This window comes from Cebus imitator, unplaced genomic scaffold (genome assembly GCF_001604975.1).
Source record: "Cebus imitator isolate Cc_AM_T3 unplaced genomic scaffold, Cebus_imitator-1.0 Scaffold267, whole genome shotgun sequence".
Lineage (NCBI taxonomy): Eukaryota > Metazoa > Chordata > Mammalia > Primates > Cebidae > Cebus > Cebus imitator.
In genome coordinates, this window is record NW_016107582.1 from 2566 (window position 1) to 9862 (window position 7297).

A 7297-nucleotide genomic window follows, 5' to 3' on the forward strand; every position below is an offset into this window, starting at 1 on the left:
TTCTCTTAAGATCCTCTCTCAATAATCAATAACTTATAGACTAAATTATACTGTCACTTACCACTACAGGTTGAGCATCTGAAATCTGAAAATTTGAAACACAGAATTTCAAATCTGAAACTTTTTGAGCATCACCATGAGACTTCAAGGAAATGCTCATTGGAGTATTTGAGATTTTGAATTTTCAGATTTGGGATGCTTAATACGTAAGGACAATGTAAATACTCCAAAATCCAACAAATAAACAAACAAACCCAAAATCTGAAACACTTCTGACCCCAGGAATTTCAAATAAGGTATAGTCAACCTGTAATACACTCTATAGAAAGTAGTTAGATAAAGGGAGATTTAAAAAATTATAAAGTTATGAAAGTAATTATCCTACACAAATTCAAAAATTAGGAACATTTAAAAATTATGTTAAATAAACAATCCCCTTTTCTATGATTGGTCATGGGGTTAGAGTTTGTCTTTTCCTTCTCACTACCTGGGCCATCTTCCCACAGGTTTCAGGTTTCTCTATTCAGTGGGAGTGCTTAATTTCTAAGAAAACTGAGCCTTTAGAAATCCCACCTTTACTGCACTATTACATAATTCCTGTAAAATTCCTTTAACATTCATGAGTTCCAGTTATATAGCTTTCTGTATTCACTGCACAGCAGCAACCCAGGATTATTGCAACAGCAACAAACATTCTAACACAAATAATCTAACACCCTTTTGTGCTAATTTGCACAACAACATTAAGTGCTCAAATAAATACATGGCATCTCAGCTTTTAATTCAATAGAATTATTGCACAAATCCATTGATATTATTGCGGAAGCATTTCTTCATTGGCTGATAACTCTCTAAACCAGCAGAAATCACAGTTATTACAATGGGAAGAAAATTTTTTCAGATGAGTGCTTTGGAAATACCAACTACATTTCTATCCTTGACTCTAAGACTTGTGATGCGACAATGGATTATGAAGCATTGTGGGTTGTCAGCTTGTTAAGAGCATAGACCACTTCCCTAGGATGACACCTTACCCTCCAAAGTGGTGTTTTCAACCAACACTATATTGAAATCTTCAATAGACCATTCCACCATTTTATAAGGTGAGATGCTTCTGAGCTTTTGAGTATATGAGTACAAATCCCACAGCATCAGCCTACTCTTCCACTTTTTTCAACATAAAGGGCTTCTCTTGATTAGAAGCAAAGTTGTGTGGGTACCATGATAGTAATCTCAGCTACCCTGTAGATTAAGATTCAGATGCAAGGTGGCACTTATTAGACCCTAAGCTAATCATGGTGTTTATATACGTGGTTAAATGAAGTAAAACTATTCACTGTTGTTAGGTGAACTCTAAACTTTCTTGAGACCATATGCCTCAGTATAAGAACAAACTCATATACCTAGAGAAGCCAGCTTGGTCTCTATTTGCACCTTGGATGACTTAGCATGAATCTATCCTTCAAGGATATGGCCTATCTAAAAACAGCCCTCCTCTCCACCCCAGTTTTTGTCTATTCTTCTGTGATAGGTTTAAAACCACAGTTTTTCTAAGGATGGGGAGGTGAGATATTAGGTGAGTTATTATTTATTTTGATAAATTCTTATTAATTTAAACACCAAACACTGCCTATTAGCCTGGAAAACACTTTCACACTGACAATATTAATTCAATAAGATTTGTTCTGTAAATCACCTCAAGCTGTCTGAATCATGAAAGAATATAAAAAGGAAAAAAACTCACAAATTCTGAAAACATAAATAGTAGAAGAAATGTATTCCTAAAATAAGCTTAAAGTTATTCTGAGGAAACTTTCCCTCAGTTTTCACACTCTATGCCACAGGCATTTTGAGGGCATAGCTTGAAGGAGATGTAGTTTACCTCTTCCATCATGAAGAAATGAAATATAGTTTGTCATTACTGCTAAAGTGCAGCTCAGGGGAGGTAATGTAATAAACAAAGCTCAGCCTTTGATAGTCTAATTACTTCTCAACTTTGTGGTTACAGATGAGATTTTAAGAAGGTAAAGTAACACACACACAAAAAGGATTTTTTTAATGATTAGCAAATTATATCTATATATCTCATTGGACTAAGTGTATTGCCAGGCATTTATTTAGGAATATATTTGACTATATTTTTAACATATGTGGCTTTCTGCAACATATTTCCACTCTATATTAAAATGTGAAAGTGGAAACACTTTTTGGAAAGATCAAGAGGTTATAGTTAATATGGAAATATATTGGTAGAAGAATCACAAACTTTTATTATATTAACTGGAGACCTTTTTCCCCTTCTAGAAAACTTTGAAATTGCCTCCTTTTTAAAAATGTTTTGAAGGCAGGAATTTGAGAACTTTAAAATCATTCAAGCAAGAAAGCAATGGTGACCAATTTCTCCCAAGCTGAGGCTGTGGAACTGTATTACGAAAATGTAAATGGATCCTGCATTGAAACTCCTTATTCGCCTGGTTCTCAAGCTATCCTCTATGCTGTCCTTGGTTTTGGGGCTGTGCTGGCAGTGTTTGGAAACTTGCTGGTCATGATTGCTATCCTTCACTTCCGACAACTGCACACACCTACCAACTTTCTGATCACCTCGCTGGCCTGTGCTGACTTATTGGTGGGAGTCACAGTAATGCCCTTCAGCACAGTGAGGTCTGTGGAGAGCTGTTGGTACTTTGGGGAGAGTTACTGTAAATTCCATACATGTTTTGATACATCCTTCTGTTTTGCTTCTTTATTTCATTTATGCTGCATCTCTGTGGATACATTGCTGTTACTGATCCTCTGACCTATCCAACCAAGTTTACTGTATCAGTTTCAGGAATATGCATTATTCTTTCCTGGTTCTTTTCTGTCACATACAGCTTTTCGATCTTTTACATGGGGGCCAGCGAAGAAGGGATTGAGGAATTAGTAGTTGCTCTCACCTGTGTAGGACGCTGTCAGGCTCCACTGACTCAAAACTGGGTCCTACTTTGTTTTCTTCTATTCTTTATTCCCACTGTCGCCATGGTGTTTATATACAGTAAGATATTTTTGGTGGCCAAGCATCAGGCTAGGAAGATAGAAAGTACAGCCAGCCAAGCTCAGTCTTCCTCAGAGAGTTACAAGGAAAGAGTCGCAAAAAGAGAGAGAAAGGCTGCCAAAACCTTGGGTATTGCTATGGCAGCATTTCTCATCTCTTGGCTACAGTGATTCATTGACGCAGTGATTGATGCTTATATGAATTTTATAACTCCTCCTTATATTTATGAGATTTTAGTGTGGTGTGTGTATTATAATTCAGCTATGAATCCCTTGATATATGCTTTCTTTTACCCCTGGTTTTGGAAGGCAATAAAACATCATAAGTGGCAAGGTCTTAAGGAGTGATTCATCAACAACTAATTTATTTTCTGAAGAAGCAGAGACAGATTAAAAAGATTACTGTAGAGACTTCAAAACTAACTTGAAATTAAGGTCAAGTACAAAAACAAACACTTGGATAGAGAGAGACAAGCGTGATTACTTGCCAAGTAAGGAGGACAATACATTCAACATTTGTTCTAAAGCATTTGTTGTCTTCATGTATTTTGACATTTTTTAGATTTAGTGATAGGTGAATAAGATTTGCTCATTCTTTTCCATTTAGTGTTCTTTCATGGTTTTCTGGTTCCCTACTTTCTTCTCTGAGATTCCTGTTTATTTCTTCAAATATTTTGAAGTTTTGTAGTTTCTCCCATACTCATTCATGATCCGTGTTCAGCTGTCCAAAATACACAAGGGGGAAAACAAAGCTCCTGATGTACTTGTAAGTCAGGTTCTCTGAGGACAAAAATCCTCCTTGAAGTAAGCATGTCTTTCTAAAGAAGTAGACACGGGATTATAAGCTCTTTAGTAAAAAGACTTTACAGAGAGCTGGAATGTAGAACTTTCTAGTGATAGGAGATCATCTGAAAAACTCTTGAGCGCTTATATTTTCTGAACCCTGGCAGTTCTTCCTGTTCATTTTACAAAGACTGTGTTAGCAAAGAAAGTGTTTAACAATTATGTGAATACACACTATATCTTATTTTTGGAGAATATAATTTATTATTGTAAAATAAGCATGTGAGCAAAAAGATGGTTTCTGTAGTTCTTTTTTTAATGTAATTTTAAATAAAATAAGAATTTTTAAAAGCCAATTAAAATGAGCAGTTTTTCACATTTGAGTTCTTACTTGGTACCAGATATTGTATTTGGCATTGAAACTGTATAAAACTGAGTAATCCAAATATAACCAAGGATTGTTTCAAAATAACAAATATCCAAATTGTTATTATACACTCTAGGAACAGCTTCAGTTTTCCCATCTGATTATACACTTCTCAATCAATATACATTTTAATTCTTTTAAATTGAAAGTATACATTGAGTGTTTTCAGATACAGTCAAGATTTCAAAAAACAAATAATAAGATGGTTTGCGTTCTCCAATCCCTGAGTCACTGCCTGAAATCTTTGTTTAGGTAGCTGATTTTCACAGATAATTCTGTAATAGGTTTGTTTTATAAAATGAAAAGAAAAAGTAACTGAGTAAATGGAGTTACCTAAACATTACATGTCATACATTTAATAGATGAGCCAGTTTGGAAATTCTTTACACAAGATTAAGCTGTTTCATATTTGTGCATTAATACTTTTCAAAAAGATCCCACAATATTTAGGAGGAAAAAATTAAAGGTAAGAGAGGACAAAAGGAGAATGAAAATCTTCATAGCAGGATACCTATTTGTGGTTCAGATAATAATGTCAAGGAACGGCTTGATTGACCACAATTCAGATACTCACATTTAAAGTCCCCTATTCTCCTTCTTTAAAGAGAAGCTCAACACTTAGGAATCAGGTAACATCTTCATAGAAATTTGTGTTCCTTCCCTTAAAACTTACATTGACAAATAAAAAATAAGGAAAACAATTCTGGGGGACTTTAAAAATAGATACTATTTCATTTACTTGTACTATGAAGAGTGTAATCTTTAGATGAACTGATTACAGAAATACTGTATGATAATATTTCCAAGATCTTATCCACATCATGGTGGAGAATACACTTCCAATCTACTCTTTCTTGTTTACTTTCTTTTCCTTTTCTTGTAACACTTAAAAAGAAAGTCTTTAGATCAAAAATTTCTTTTCCCCAAAACGAACTAGACTGTTGATGCAACACCACATATTTATTTATACAAATAAGCTACAAACTTCTTCACCAGCTGTATATCAAGTTGCTGCAGGGCCATGGATATATTTGGAACAAGACGCACTGAGGATGGAAGGAGCCTTCACTCGGCAAGACTGTCTGCAAGTAAAATCTGACTTTGGAACATACTGCTGAGCTTAGTCTCAATCCTAGAGAGCTATAGTTCCAAATTGTTTGCTTCAGCCAATGAGAGGTTGTAGAACTATTGCAAAGAAGTAATTAACCCACTACTGTCCCAAGTGGTAGCTATGTAAATACTATTATAAATAATACATGCTTATTTTTTATTAATAAAATACATATTTATTTAACTGCATTGCTGAATTTATAGTAACTTTTATCCATATTGAGATATTTTTCTCAATTATCTGATACTAAAAGGACAACTATTACACTATGTGAAGCTTTTTGTATTTTTAAAAATATTAAAATGGAGAGTTCAGACATAGACATTTATAGAGTAATTGTTGTAGTTTGCCCCTGTTAGAGCAACTTTATCAATTATTTAGTGGCAGGGCTGTGAACTGTCCATCAATAATTCATTATAATAGGCCATCATGAATACCTAGCTCTTCTCAGAGAGCTACCAGTAAAACTGGATATTACTGCAACAGAGTTTCTTCATTTATTACTGATATAATTGATGCTTAACTGGATTTTCTGACTCCTCATGTGTTTGTAACCTTTTAAGATGTTATATTTATTTTTCTTCAGCTATGATGCCCTTGATTTAAGTTTTTACTATTCATTTTTGATAACTTGCAACCTATTTAAAGGTCAGTCTTAAAGAATAACATTTTAGAATTGCATTTGAAAAAAGCAGAAATACACTAGTGATATTATTTTTAAAATCAAATTATTTTGAAGTGAGCATTAAAAGCAACAGATATGCCCTTTGACACACAAAACGTATTTTGTTGACTACACTTATCTACTAAGTCTGTTACAGTACATCAGCAATAATTTTTAGATTACTTTTTGCCTTTAGACAGATATATTCCTATACTTTATAATTTGATGTTTGCTGACTGTATTAATTTGCTATGTACTTTTTAATTGCTAGTAAGTCTTTGCCCATATTATTTCAATACCTAGAACAGTGTCTTGCACTTATTAAGCTCCTGAAGGTATTTTTAAACAAATGAACCATCAATTATTTTTTATTTCCACCCATCAAATAATGATTTATTAGTCTTTTATATGTAAAAAATAATTGGCCACTGTCTCCTTTTTCTGGCTTGCTAAAATAGAAAATGCTTAATAATCAATGTTTAGGAAAGGTCCAACTTTAGTCTATTGATAGGCTTTGTCTACCCCAATTACTAAAAGGTAATTTTTTTATTTAATAAGAAAAAGTGATAAAACATGTAAACTTGCAACATTGAGTTTCCTTACCCTACCTGAAATGGAGATTCATGAAGCATATGATATCTGAGATTTACTGTGAGGATTGTAAATGTTAAGCTTTTTGAAAACATACACCTTCTTTTTCCCGAAAAGACTCAATACAATACAGCATAAAGGCTCAGAGTGAGGTTCTAAAGCCATGTTGCCTGGGTTTGAATCTCATCTCCACCATCTGCAACCTTGGATAAGTCACTTACCCTTGGTATATCATTGTTGTTTACCTATAAAGTGGAGATGATTATGGGACTTTCTTATTGAGGTTTTATGTGTTAATGACCATTATGTAAAACAAATCTGTAGATTTTAAAGACCAAAGAGCCAATAAGGAATCCACTATCATATAAAAATTGTTTCATGTTTTATAAATGTTTTCAGTAGAAAGAAAATTATAAGGATTTTTTGAAATAGTTTCAAAACATATCTTAAGACTGATTTCCTGAAATCACATAATTGAGACTGTTAACCAAAAGAACAATGTTGGAAAAGTATTTTTTATTAGAAATTAGAGCTTATGGGCCGGGCACAGTGGCTCACGCCTGTAATCCCAGTACTTTGGGAGGCCGAGGCAGGTGGATCACGAGGTCAAGAGATCGAGACCATCCTGGTCAACATGGTGAAACCCCGTCTCTACTAAAAATACAAAAAATCAGCTGGGCATGGTGGT

The 7297-nt window shown here is 34.0% G+C and overlaps 1 pseudogene; it reads left to right on the forward strand.

The window, feature by feature from the left end:
* The first annotated feature begins 2386 nt into the window (after positions 1–2386).
* On the forward strand, positions 2387–3427 carry LOC108284033 (annotated as a pseudogene).
* Positions 3428–7297: the final 3870 nt, after the last annotated feature.